Raw genomic sequence first — 15,174 nt, 5'->3', positions numbered from 1 at the left:
GAATGTATCTCTTATTGTTCTCCTCCTTCTCGGAGGAGTATTTACCTTTTAAAAGAGCAATTTAAACTACCGTATATACTAGAATAAAAGTCAACCCAAGTATAAGCCCAGGTACCAAACATAAGCTGACTGAGTATAAGCTGAAGTACCTAATTATTACCTGGGAAACCAGAAAAACAGTTTGACTCGAGTATAAGCCTAGGGTGGAAAATGCAGAAGCTATTGATGAGTTTCAATAATCAAAACAAATGAAAATAAAATGACTAAAAATTGAAACATCAGTGGGGTAATGTATTTAAATATTTATTTTTAAATAAAAAACATAAATAAAAGGACAAGTCATTTAACATTAGTAAACCAGCACAGTAAGTGGAAAATAGGTTCAACAAAAACAATAAGGTGTCAACAATGATACTTTAAGAGTACTATTCCCTGATCTCAATCAGCAACCAAGCTAAAATGTAAAGAGTTAAAATCCTTCAAAACTGGATTCCTCATCATCATCCGTATCCCAATGCAGAGCTTCAGCTGGTGTGAGGTCATCATAGACGCTGTCCTCACTGAGATCGCCGTCATCACTATGACTGCTGTCATTTTCATACAAAGCGCAGTTTTCACTGCCATCCATAGTATTACTAATACTACATTTCTGGAAGGAACATCACACCATGTCTTCTGGAATGTCTTCCCATGCATCTTGAACCCACTTTGCTATTCTATGTCAAGCTTCATGAGATTTCCTCGTTTTTAGTCGGGCTTGACATCCATTAATGCCCCATCCTTCGCACACGGTCTTTAAAAGGCAATTCAAAGATACACGTCATAGGATGGTTCTGGGATGACATAATTTCTTCAAGGTCTTGTGGCAATTTCTGGGAAATCTTTGTTCTTTGTCTCAAACATAGTAGGCCAAACCTATTCATGAAGCGGGTACACCATCCTGCTGATGCAGCAAATTTTTCAATGCCTGGTGTTTTATATTTGTCATCCTTAGCCATTTGTAGAGCACGTATACGGATTCCCATGCTTGTTACGCAGTAACCATGTTGACGACACTCCATAACCCATTTATTCAATTCACTCTCTAGAGCCCCATAAAAAGACGTTAAATCATGATGAGCTTTTTTAGCTTTTGGAATCTGTTCCAAGTCAGCCTTCATTTTCTAGCACTCCCTCACTTGCTTTTCGTCAACACAGAATTCCCTACTTGCAATACTGTTATTGCTCTCTTCTGCTCTTGACATAACCTTCATTTTGAAACCAGCCTCATATGACTGCCATTTTTGTTTTGGTTCAAGAGTATCCATTTCTAAAAGGATAAAAAAACCAAGACTTTGAAAAAGAACTTTCATGCTAATGCCACCCCCCTGCCCACATGTTAGCCAGGAGGAAGGGGGGGGAGCCTGTGTGGGCAGGGGATGCAGGATGTGAATTAACACAGAGACCAGAGGGGAGAGATGGAGCGCAGACACAGACACATCCTTACCATTTCAGCTGCCCGTGTAAGTGAATCACTATGGATGCTTCTGCGAATTGGAGCAGTCCACGTCATAGGATGACTCTGATTGGTTAGCTGTTGAGTAAACAAACATTCAAAGCCCTGCAGTGTCAGCAGGGCTTTGAATAAACAGCGGAGAAATGGCAATAACACAAGAGCTAACAGGTGCTCATCCCGTTACTCGGGGCAGGGTGGGGGCAGCAAGATGCTACACCTCGCTGGGGTACCACTGACCCGTGTAAAGCCGAATCCCAGTTTTTCAGCACATTTTTTGTGCTGAAAAATTTGGCTTATACATGAGTATATATGGTAGTTATATTACTTGATACTCTATTATATACGAGGGGGCTTCAAAACATTTGTGGGAGAATGCAATGAAAAAGTAAGGGAATTTTTCCAAGAACTCTTTGAAGCCCCTTCACATTTTCCCTTTCCCAGAGAAATCTTGGCTTATCCTGAAGATGATGAGATGAGACTGAAGGCCATTCCTGATGTGTACACTTGTCCAGTGTGCCACTAGTACCTGTCTGCACAGCAACGTGGGCAGTGCTTTCCCTGACTGAGCCCTGGGAAAGAAGTAGACCCATATAGTTCTGGTGCCCCGGGAGCGTGAAGCATGGGCCTTCTGTGTGAGTCAGTTTAAGTATGGGAGGTGGGGAACATAAAACCCGTATTCTTCCAGTTCTCAGCCAGTCTGAGCTCATAGACCATGTCAGAAACTGTTGGAAGTCCATTTCCATCTTCTTGGACCACATAGAATTTCCGAGGGGGAGTGGATTGACTCTCCCAGTCCACCTGTGCCTTTGCCTCCAGTCTTCCACATTACTTTCCAAGGAGTGGCTCACTCGGAATCTGTTTTCTTCTCTATCTGCCATTCTTCAGTGCTTGGCCCCTTTGCTGCCATCCAAAGAGTCCAGGTGCTTTGGCCATCACAGCTTGTAAGGCTTTTCCTTAAAGTTTGTGGGGTCAAACAGCCCCACTGCCTCACTTTGTTTTTGCTAGGTGCTGTCAAGTTCGTTCCAACTCTTAGCAACCATATGTACAAGGGGTTACCCCCCAAAATTTCAAAGCTATGTATTTAAAATTTTAATATAGCAACCTTATCACCTTCAAAGTACTCTTCATTACACTCAATACATTTGCCAAATCTCCAATTCCATTTTTGGAAACATTTTTCAAACTCATCTGTTTGGATGGCTGACAGCACCTCCCTCATTTTTTTCTTCACCTCTTCTACATCACCACATTGATGTCCTTTCATGTCCCTCTTCATTTGCAGAAACAAAAAGAAGTCACACAGAGTGAGGTCTGGTGAGTCAGGTGTGTGGGGCAATAGAGGCATGCTGTTTTTTTGCCAAAAAACTGATGTACTGAGATGGTTCCGTGAGCAGGTGCATTGTTTTATTGGTGAAATCAGTCTCCCGTGTGCCACAAATCAGGCATTTTTGGGTCACATGTTGTTGCATAGTGTTTTCAGAACCTCTAAACCAGTGGTTCTCAGCCTGTGGGTCACGACCCCTTTGGGGATCAAACGACCCTTTCACAGGGGTTGCCCGATTCCTAACAGTAGCAAAACTACAGTTACGAAGTATCGATGAAAATAATTTTATGTTTGGGGGGGTCACCACAACATGAAGAACTCTATTAAAGGGTCACGGCATTAGGAAGATTGAGAACCACTGCTCTAAATAGAAAACTTGATATACAGTCTGACCTGGTGGAATGAACTATAAATGCACTATGAGTTGACATTTTTGGCCATTAGGGAAGTTGATGGATGTCCAGAATGAGGTTTGTCATTAATCAACATTTCACCATTTTAAAAATGAGAAAACCATTCCATAGACTTGAGTTTTTCCTATAGGGCTGCCCTTGTAATCTGTGTTCAACATCACAACAGTTTATGAGGCAGTTTTACCAAGCTGGAAACAAAATTTCACAGCTAACACTGTTCTCTTAAGTTGGCCATAACGGAAAAACAAGGTTCAAGTGAAACTGCTTTTACAAAAAATTTCAGGTGACATCACTGGGTGCACTAACTCAGAAAGAGTTGCTAGATACTCACCTAGCAGGAAAAATGTGTACCACAAAAGCTCTGCTCCGACCAGCATAAGTCCAGTTTTCTTGGCGGGTACCCCCACATACATGATTTTCAACAGTCTGTTGTGGGCCTGACACAGTCGTGTCCAGCCGAGAGTAGGGGCGAGCCTATGTGGCTTTTCAGTTCTAAGTCTGATTTAGGGTTAAAAGCAAACTGCATTTCAAAAGGGCTATCAAGTCCAGGGCAGCACAGTCACCTCCTTAAAGGTTACTGCTTCCTGTGTTCTCCTGCCCTGGCAACCCTCTGTTGTACTTTTGCTCACTTAGACCCTTCTCTTAAAAAGGCAAAACATATGATAGTTGACCAAAATTCTGAAAGTCATAGCTCGGAAGCACTGGATGATAGCAGCTTTGGCGTTCAAGATGACAAGCATTTCTATAACTTCTGTCAAGGCAAGTTAAGACTGGAAGAATTAAGATTCCCAAATGTGGAGTCTTGAGTTATGAAGTGCATGCGCTTGCTGCAAAGTTGCCTTCTGCTGGGGCACAATGTGCTGCTGCTTGGTGTGAGCAATCACTCAGAGACCTGCAGGCCAGACATGGGCCAGAGGGCTGCTCTACCCCCTGACTTTTGACTTCTTGATTGCTGTTTCCATGAGCATTGATTGTAGATCCAAGCCAGATGAAATCCTTGACACCTTCCATTTTTCTGCACTTTCCATGATGCTAATTATTGGCCAAGTTGTGAGGATTTTGGTCTTCTTTGCTTTGAGTCCATCCTTGATCATCTGCATATCACAAGTGTGTCATCTGCATATCACAGGATGTTAATGAGCCTTTTTCAAGTCTTGAAGCTATGTTTTGCTTCATATATTCAAGTTTTGAGAATTATTTGATCAGCATACAGATTGAATAAGTATAGTGAAAGGATACAACCCCAATACAAACCTTTCCTGATTTTAAACCATCAGCATTCCCTTTTTCTGTTCAAACAACTGCCCTTTGGTCCAAGTATAGATTCCACATGGGCACAATGTGGTATTCTGGAATATCCATTCTTTCCAATGTAATCCACAGTTCGTTATGATCCATAGAGTTGAATGCCTTTAAATGGTTAATAAAACACAAGTAAACATCTTTCTGATACTCAACCCAGGTCTCTCTGATATCAGCAATGATATTCCTCTTCTGAATTTGGCTTGAGATTTTTGCAGATCTTTGTTGATATACTGCTGCAATGGTCTTTAATTACTTTCAGCAAAATTGTACTGCATGTGATATTAATGATATCGTTGGATAACTTTCACATTGTTTACTCATCTTACTTTGGAATGGTCACAAATATGGATCTTTGCCAGTCAATTGGCCAAGTAGCTGTCTTCCAAATTTCTTGGCAGAGATGAGTAAGTGCTTCATTAGCTAGCCAAAATATTTCAATTGATATTCCATCAATTTCTGGGGCCATATTTTCCAACTACTGTTTCTTCCTTTTTGTTTCCAATTTTCACCTGCCAATCAACAATGATTATCTCTGCACCTTAATGGCATGTTTGATTAATTTAAGACTGAAAATGTTGATTTCAGTTTCTTCACCATTAGCTTTTGTGCTTAGTGAGTACATTTCTTTTTTAGGGGTTTTCCGGAAAAAACAGAAAACTTGCTAGACAGATTCTAAAAGAGCTGTAACACTGGTGAGTACATTTTAATAATAGTTTCATTCACTGGTCTTCCTTAGATTTATGTATATTACCCTATTACAGACAGCATTACACTTGTACATAGATCTTGAAAAACATTTTTAAATGATGAGTACAGTGCTATTACTTTTGGATATGTTTTTCCCAACACAGTAGCCTGGAATCAGAACAGCCAACCCCAGTCCCTTTGAACTCACTAATACCTAGGATATTATTCTCTATTAGTTCTGTTTCATTTTTGACGGTTTCTATTATTTCTAGTGTCTTAGGCTGGTTCCCTAGAGAAGCAAACACAGTGATGTCCATGTGTGTGTATAAAAAAAAAATCCCCCACCCAGTTGTAGAAGGGAGCAAAAGGAAGTTCAGGACAGCTCCAATAAATGGGTCTGATGTTAAACTGGAGGCCTCTCTTGACTTGAGTAGCTTTGGGGGCTCATGAACCCACGATTGGCCGGAAGACCACATACTAGAGATAGATGAATACAAGGGCAGCAGTCAGGCTTGTGACAGAATGAATTGAAGGTTGGCAGGACATATGCAGGTTGATGATGACTTCCTGGAGGGGCAGGCAATGTGACACACCTTGGCTCAAGTTCAAAGCACCAGAAGCTAATGAGCCAGATGCAGGATCCAGGTCCAGCAAAAAACAAACAAGCAATTTTTTTCCCACAGCATCCACTTATATAGAAAATAGGACACACTCCTGAGGAAACTTCCTTTCAATTGTATCAGGCTTGTGACCTGAGTTGAGAGTTGCATTCTGCCCTAATCTTCTTTAATTCAGTCGTTCTCAACCTTCCTCATGCCGTGACCCTTTCATACAGTTCCTCATGTTGTGTGACCCCCCCAACCATAAAATTATTTTTGTTGCTACTTCATATCTGTGATTTTGCTACTGTTATGAATTGGGCGACCCCAGTGAAAGGGTCATTCGACCCCTAAAGTGGTCTCAACCCACAGGTTGGGAACCGCTGTTCTAATTGATTGACTATTCATCGCAGATTCCTTGATAACAGTATTTTAGGTCACTTCATGGGAGATGCCTTAGCCTTAACTGCTAATCCACTGAGAATACTGGGCCAGCTAAATTGACCAACATTGAATTATCACACCTAGATTCATACTTTGTATATTCCAGGTTCCGATTATTAATGCATCTTTGCAGCTATTTCTTCCCATTTTGAGTAGTGTTCAAGCAGCAAACAAAGATCCTGAGAGCTGTGCTCCATCCACATCATTAAGGTAGTCTGAGTGCCTTCCAATTGAAGGGTTCATCTAACATCATTCATGAGGGTTCTCAGTAGCTAATCCCAAGTAAGATGAGTCTTTCTACTCCCATAAAGAGTTACAATCTCTGAAACCCACAGGGGTATTTCTACCCTGCCTTACAGGTCACTGCAAGTCAGAATCAATTTGATGGCAGTGAGTTAGTTAGTTAGTTAGTTAGTTAGTTAGTTAGTTAGTTAGTTAGTTAGTTAGTTAGTAATCCCTCAGAAATAGAAGGTCTAATCCTTCTTTGTAGTTGTTCTTAGTCTGGAAGTACACCTGAAACTTGTTCACGATAGATTATCCTGCTGGTACTTAAAATACCTGCGGCAGTTTCCAACATCACAGCAACGTGCAAGCTACCACTTTCCAAGTGGCTGTTTCACTTGGAAAACCCTTATTTGCAAGTTCTATTTAAATAATAGAGGAAAATGCATATATCTTCTTTGTTTAAAGTTTAAATATAGTTGTATTGCAACTATATTATCTATGGTTATTTATTATATATTAATTTGTTTTAATTTTACACAAATCAATTTATATTGTATTTATATATAACTTTATTACATATGATTATATAAGAAAACGTATAACTGCAGATAGCAACCCCTGTCTTTCTTCATCACCTTGGGGTTTGGTATGTTTCTGGTTTCCTTCTTCTGTCTTATAAGCCCCTCTGTCTTCCTCTGAGAATTCCAGCCAAACTCCTTGGCCGCACTTAACCTCTTTCGATCTCAGTTCTTTAACCTTTAAGAGATACTAGTAGTACTTTCCTCATAGGGGCCTTGTGAGGATTAAGTGCTCTCGCATACATAACATACTTACAACAGTGTCTGGCAGATAGTGAACCTGTTATGGGTAGTGGTATTGTTGTATTTTTTCCACCCGAATATCTGCCCTTCTACCCCAAGAGACTTAATAAGATAATTTTAAGTGAATGCAGAAGTTCGATTGGCTCACTGCCCATTCACAGATCACCAATATATATTTGATGGGAACTGAAGACGCCTGGGTGGCCTGATAGGTTGTGTATTGGACTGCTAACTGCAAGGGCAGCAGTTAGAAAGGATCAGCCATTGCAAGGGAGAAAGATGAGGTTTCTGCTCCCCTAAAGATTTATTATCTCAGAACTCCAAAGGGGCCGTTCTTGCCCTGTCCTGGAGGTTCATCATGACTCAGAATCTACTCTATGACAGTGGCTCTGGACTTCGGTTTTAATGCGGCCTTAGTGGTTTAATGGGGTAAGCACTGACTAACTGCAAGATTGGTGTTCAAACTCAACAGCTGCCCTGCAGGAGAAAGATGAAGCTATCTGCTCCTATAAAGATTTACAGTCTCAGAATCTCTCCGATAATGTCACGATGAATTGGAATCGGTGGGTTTGAGTAAAGCCGGATGTATTCAAGCCACTGCTAATTAAGTAGCAAGCACCGAACAAGATCTGTCCAATCCGAAGCTTTCTAGTGTTTATTTGCATTTTCCTAGACAGGAAGCAAGACGTCACTTGGAGGGATAAGGTACAACTTACTGAAGTCATGGCATTTCCAATCACCTCATCTGATGCAAGAGCTGGGCAACGGATATGAGGATCAAAGAAGAGTTGATTCATTTGAATTAGGGTGTTAATGAAGACTGTTAAAGATACCATGAACTGCCAGCCTCAAGGGTTGCTATGAGTTGGCATTTACTCGATGGCAGTGAGTTTGGTTTGATCTGGTTTGGTACGGACTGCCAGGAGAATCAACAAACCTGTCTTGGAAGGAATGCAGCCAAAATGCTCCTTAGAAGTGAGGATGGCAAGATGTTATCTGAAGTACTTTGGGCATGTTGTCTGAAGGGAACAGTCCCTGGAGAATGATACCGTGCTTGACACAGCAAAAATGAAGACCCTCAATGAGATAGATGGAGACAGTGGTGGCAACAGTGGATTAAAAAATAAGATCATGCAATATTTTCTTCTGTTCTGCAGAGGTTGTTAAGAGACAGAACCAACTCGAGGGCACCTAACAACATCAGTAACACACCGGAATCTAATCATTGGGCTAGCCTGTCTAATCCCATTCACGAAGGAATCCTATCTGGGCTTGTGATCTTCTCTTTCACTCATCCCTCCTTCCATCCTGAGATGGGCCAGATCTTGGATTCTATAAGAAGGAACCAAATGTCTACATGACCCGGAGGGGCCTTGAAGCTGATTCCGAGACCACCAGGAGGTGAATGGACAAACCAAATATGTTACATGTATACAATGGTCTTATAATTAGCAACTAGGAGAGCTGAAGTCTTGAGACACATTACAATATAAATGGGGCGGAAGACATTATGCTTCACGAAATAAGTCAGTCACAGAAGGATAAATATTATATAGGACATTAGTTTGTAAAAAGGCTAAAACAGGGCTTCTGGCAAGAAGGTAGAGTAGACAGACATGCTCTCTAAATCCTCTACAACAAAGACACAAGGCCCTGGTGAAATGAAACAGAAATGATGATAATTTTGGAAGCCTAAGTTTCAGAAGGAAAGATAGAGAAGTGGGCTGAATTCTGGACTAGGAAAGAAGCTGAACAAATGTGGCTAGAGAGGAGACAGATAGAATGGGTGAATTGTAAGCTGGTCTAACATAGCACAACCATTTGGTACTTTAGCAAGCAGCATTTGATTGGGACGGTGGCCTGAAAGTAGTGCCACACCAATGGCTGGAGCCAGAAAGTTACCTTGGCCACATGGCAGAGCCACACCTATACTTCCTGCTACCCCCGTCTTCTGTGTGAGGGCCACAAATTGCTCCTGTGCCACGTACATCAATGATCTTGAGTGGCCAACTGAACCTTCACCTGGGCTATCTTAACAACTAACAGAAAACTGCTCACACACTCACACTCTCTGTCACACTCATCAGGAGTCAGATGGTGACATACAATGATCAATTAAACACAAATACAACAACACCACAATATCTCAGAGACAACAAACAATTTCAGTTCATATAAAGAAATAAGACCAATTCAACATAATGTTTTCTAAATTCATGCATGTGTTGAGAGGTTTCTCAGATTCATCATGTTTGTTTAACATTGTATAGTATTCCATTGAAAAAGTCCTAGTGGCATAGTGGGTTATGCGTTTGGCTGTCAATTGCAAGATCAGCAGCAGCTCCTTGGAGAGAGATGAGGCTTTCTGCTCCTGTAAAGGTTGAAAGCCTCAAACCTCTATAAGGGCAGTTCTACCCTGTCCTTTAGGGTCACTATAAGTCAGACTCAACTCAACGAAGTGAGTATTCCATTGTGTGTATGCACCAAAGTATATTTACTATTCTTATTTGTAAAGATTTTGATATCAAGGATGTTATAAAATTTGAAATATCTCAAAATGAATTAATCTAATAATTTATAATTCTAAAAATTTCATTTATAAGCACATACATGTCATAAAAAACAAATCAGAATACCTTTAAAATAATATTATTTAATTTAATAATACCACTTGGGAGAAAAAATATTTTCATAAACGCTTTTGCTTTAGAAGACCTTGTTATACAGAATAAACAATTAATTTTTCTACAGTGCACTCTTCAAATGGACTGCCTAGTTAAGAGTCACAAGAAGCACGTTGTTTTTCAGCTGAGGTTCAGGGTGACCTCATAGAGGGAATGAAGGCCCCCTGCTAGAAGGGTTGTTAGGTTAAAAAGAAGTCCTCAAGATAGAATCTCATCCACCTTCCTGGGTGACTCACAGGCAGATTTCATCAAAACAGCTGCCATCTTGGGTAAGAAGCATACCCTCACTGCCACTCTGAAGCCAACCAATGGGCTTTCAAGGTCATTGCCCTGTTTCTCTTTTGCTGGTCTATGTTACAATGATTAATAAGTGTAACATTCTTAGAACCACACAATGTAAAACAAAGCAACACACACAAGTAGCTATATCACGTCCAGTTATTTCAGTTAGGTTAACCTATCTTAATATTACCCAAAATTTTCTTCCAATGTGGCTACTGATTTTCTAAAGAATTCTTGGCAATCACATGCCAGCATGTACTGCATGAGTAGATGTCTAGCCTGATAAACATTTGCTTCAAACCAGGCCAGGAACTGCTGCCTGTTTTCTCTGCAAATTTATTTCAAGATCTGGTAATTGCACCCAAAACACCCACACCCACACACACACACACACACAAAGGCAGATAGTAACACTTAATAACAGTGACATGGTATGTTGAGTTTCTCAGCATTTTGTGTCAGAAGATTGATATTCCTGTAGTACCCCCTCACCAGTGTGCACATAATAAACTCAATGAGTCAGTGCCCCTTAAAAATATAAATGCCCAAACATAGCCCTACTATCCAGATTTTTCCTGGGTCACTAAAACCTGGGAATACACCACTGGAGAGTCCGATCAAACTGCCTGCAAGAAAGCAGATAAAGTGTTTGCAAGTAGAATGAATAAACAAAAGTCTACTCAACCAAATACATAATATTAAACACATTTTTCAGGAGAAAGAAAAACAACACACATGGATACACATTTTCTCAAAGCGATCACTAAAATCCCAAATAAATTGTAGTATGTTCCGTTTAAAGCATAAACTCCAAATCAGCATTCTGATAAGGGAAAAGAAATCCTAGAATATAATTTTAGGTTCTTACAAGTTTACCTGATATTTTTTTTCCTGTAAGAGATTATCAGAAGTATTTCTCCTTGCCTGGGGATAACTTTTGCTGGAACACAGAGAAAACTTTAACAGTTCACAGATGAAAACCCACACAAGACTTAATAAGAGTCTTGGAAAATCCCATAACACAGTTTCCAAAATCCAAAAGTACTTAACCATGGACTCCCAAGTACTAAGCCATGGAATGGGGTGAGGAAAAACACCACTTTTCTGGCCTCAACAACCCCTCTCCCCTAGAAACCCCATTAGGAAAGACAACCATGCAATAATGGTGTAGGGAAAAAGACAGCTCATATTCAAATATATTTTATAGAGACCCAATGATTAAGTCTTAAACAGGACAAAAACAAGACAAAGACAAAACGGAAGGTTTAGATAAAGGAGACCATCAGTCTGAGGCCATCCTCAGCCACAGCTGTGTGGCTACTGAGATAGAACCCATCATAAACTAAGGACACTGTCACAAAATTATAATTGGCTGCCGATCAATTCATCACAGTTGAAACAGGACTGAAGAAGTGGGAAAGGGTCTATGCTTGCAATACTTATTATAACGATTTAAAAATAACAATTAGAGAAGCTTACAATGCTGGTACATGGCCCTCCAACAACATTTGATGGCAGATGGCTCATGACTATGTGAGCTTAATACCCCAATTTTCATCCAGGACACATCCAGGCAAGTTCCTGAGGGCTAAATCGCCACCTTCCAGCAAGGTAGAAGCAAATATATTCTGCCTGAGGGCAAAGATTTTACCATGCTGTCCAAAGACCAAAAAGAACTGAATGGAGGCTCAACCTCTGTGGAGATTTGAAATAAATTTAGGGCTCACATTGTAAACTGTAGCCTTCTGCACACCTAGTACATAAAATTTAAGCTCTACTATGTTACTCAGTGAATGGAGGATCAGAAGGTTTAAAAATACCATGTCTCCTAATTCTGCTTCCAACAAGACGGCGTAGCAGATTGTTAATACCCTCCTGCATGAAGTAATAACAAACCTGTCTGAAATATAAGAAATAATAATATTGAAGATACTGAATATCAAACAGTGAAAGATAGTGAACCTTAAAAGATAAACAAATTAGGTGGGTCTAGCTTACTGCCTTGTTAAAATTGCCACTTCGAACTACAGGAGTGAAAACCTGGATACAGAATAGTACACAGGAGAATTCTGAAGACGTGCAGAGGACTCTTCAGAAGTTTCCACAGAAAATACCTATATCTGCTCACTGTGGCAGCATATCTACTAACATTGGAACCATACAGAAATTAGCACTGTCCCAGAGCAAGGATGACATGAACATTCATGAAGGGACTCATCAGAAGGAAAGAAAGAAAGAAAGTTACCTAAATTGGGGCTGAATTGTTAGAATTAGAGGGAATAGTTCCTTATGCTCCTGGAGTTTGTTTTTCTTCCCATCAGGCACCTGGAAAACCACAGAGCAACAGATCTCAGAATGATCATACGTCAGTAGGCTACATGCTCCACTGGCCCTGTTAAATGCGAAAAACAAGGCCTGAAATGATCAAATTCTTCCCTAGCAACTTAGCTGACTGCCAAACAAAGCTCATGGCTATCTATGGAAATACAAATAATCACCAACACTGAAAGAAAATCAAACAACACTTGTTGCTGTGGAGTTGATTCCGAGTCTAGGTCCGACTGGAATTGTCCCACAGGGTTTCCAACACAGAAGAGGTGGCCACATCTTTCTCTTGTGGAGCCGCTAGGAGATTTGCACCTTTCATATAGCAGCCAAGGGCTTAACCACCGTGTCCCTTAAGCCTCTTAAATTAGACGAAACCTGTTCCCAATTCCTGCTCATAGTGGTGTAGCACCTAGCTAGACAAAATTCACGATGTCTTGCATCCAGTAAAAGATTACTAGGTGCGTTAGGGCAGACACGGAGAAACAAATCCAGCAGCACACACGTGTGTATGAAAAAGAGCTTTCTGCTGATGGTGCCCAGCTATCAAAAGAGATAGCGTCTGGGGTCTTAAAGGCTTGAAGGTGAACAAGCGGCCATCTAGCTCAGAAGCAATAAAGCCCACATGGAAGAAGCACACCAGCCTGTGCAATCACGAGGTGCCAAAGGGACCAGGTATAAGGCATCATGCAAAATTTAAAAAAGAATATATATATGTATATATGTGTGTATGTGTATATGTGTGTGTATATATGTATATATATACATATATATGTATACCATAGTGAATGAAGGGGGAAGTGCAGACTGGAGACCCAAGGCCCATTTGTCGGCCACTGGAGATCCCCTCACAGAGGGGTTTATGAGAGGAGATGGGTCAGTCAGGGTGCGATGTACTACTGATGAAGAACACAGCTTTCCCCCAGATCCTGGATACTTCCTCCCCTCAACTACCATGATCCGAATTCTACCTTGCAGGACTGGATAGGGCAGAGGTTGTACACTGGTGCATATGAGAGCTGGAGGCACAGGGACTCCAGGGTGGATGATACCTTCAGGACCAAGGGTGTGAGGGGTGATGCTGGGAGAGTGGAGGGTGAGTGGGTTGGAAAGGGGGAACTGATTACAAGGATCCACATGTGACCTCCTCCCTGGGAGATGGATGGCAGAGAAGGGGGTGAAGGGAGACTCCGGATAGGGAAAGATATGACAAAATAACAATCTATAAATTATCAAGGGCTCATTTGGGAGGGGGGAGAGAAGAGGGAGGGGAAAAAAAGAGGACCTGATGCAAAGGGCTTAAGTGGAGAGCAAATGCTTTGAAAATGATTAGGGCAAAGAATGTACGGATGTGCTTTATACAATTGATGTATGTATATGTATGGATTGTGCTAAGAGTTGTTTGAGCCCCAAATAAAATGTTAAAAAAAAAAGGAAATGATTAGGGAAAAGAATGTACAGATGTGCTTTATACAATTGATTTGATGTATGCATATGTATGGAATGTGATGAGTCATATGAGCCCCTAATAAAATGTTTTTTTTTAATAACTTCCTATCAAGAAGTACTTTTATATCAAGAAGGCTTCCCAGCCCAGCTCAACTTTCAAGTCTATAAATCTGATGCAAACTGCGACCCTCTTCAGACTCACGTAGCGGCAACGAGCTGAGGCAGGAAGCAAGAAGATCATAAGCTGGTGGGTCCAGAGTCCTTTGGATCCAAAGTCAGTGGAAACATGGCAGGGCACCAACTGCATATAAGGTTGGGTGTCCCCCACGGACCCTGGAGGAAGGCAGAATCCTAGCCAGCAGCAAGGCAAAGGAGCACAGAGAGAGGGAGACGTTCCAGTGTCTTCCTTATAAGAAGGCCACACCCCCAAGGATATATCATCAGGCTGTGACTTGATTGACAGGTTGGATTCTACCCCTATACTTTCATATAAATCCAAGTTGACAAAATCATCCAAATACCACACTATGCATGCAAAGAAGTAGAAACGCATGACCATTAAGAAAATGAAATCAATTAGAACCGACTCAGAACTGATGGCCCAACTTATTTTACTTAAAGGTAGTTAGAAAAAAAATCCCCCTTCATGAACACATTTGCACTAAGGTATTTAATACAATATGCACGGAATTTCAGCAACTTACTGCATTGCTCACCATCCCTTGTCTGTCGTTTTGCTGTGCTGTGGTGGCTTGTGTGTTGCTCAGGCTGGAAGCTATGTCCATGGTATTTCAATGTCGTCCTTTGAAACAAATTCTTTTCGGGGGAGGGGCAGGAATCCACTTAATTTTTGGCGCTGGGGCCAGCCTCCCAGACCTCTCCACTGGTTCCCTACTCCACGCCGGGATAATGCATTCACACCTTGCGGCACTGGGTTGAAGTGGGTATTTCAAATATCAGTAGCTCTACCCAAAATGAACATATTTCAGCAGTGTTTCCAGACTAAGAACAGACTATGAAGAAGGAATGGGGTGTCCTCTTAGGGGAAATTAGCCACTGAAAACCTTATGAACAACAGAAGAACATTGTCAGAAGTGGTGCCAGAAGATGAGCCTCTCAGG

The 15,174-nt window shown here is 41.1% G+C and overlaps 2 non-coding genes across 2 annotated transcripts; one reads left to right on the top strand and one right to left on the bottom strand.

Annotated features, from left to right (window-relative positions):
- Positions 1–5,168: 5,168 nt before the first annotated feature.
- On the bottom strand, positions 5,169–5,229 carry LOC142449559 (U7 small nuclear RNA). Its single transcript, XR_012784706.1, has one exon. It is a non-coding gene; the product is annotated as a U7 small nuclear RNA (small nuclear RNA).
- Positions 5,230–12,399: 7,170 nt separating this feature from the next.
- Positions 12,400–12,503, top strand: LOC142449540 (U6 spliceosomal RNA). The gene has a single exon (XR_012784689.1). It is a non-coding gene; the product is annotated as a U6 spliceosomal RNA (small nuclear RNA).
- Positions 12,504–15,174: the final 2,671 nt, after the last annotated feature.

Source organism: Tenrec ecaudatus, chromosome 5 (assembly GCF_050624435.1).
Source record: "Tenrec ecaudatus isolate mTenEca1 chromosome 5, mTenEca1.hap1, whole genome shotgun sequence".
In the NCBI taxonomy this organism is placed as follows: Eukaryota; Metazoa; Chordata; class Mammalia; order Afrosoricida; family Tenrecidae; genus Tenrec; species Tenrec ecaudatus.
The sequence above is the reverse complement of the archived record's forward strand: the minus strand, read 5'-3'. Positions and strand labels throughout refer to the sequence as shown.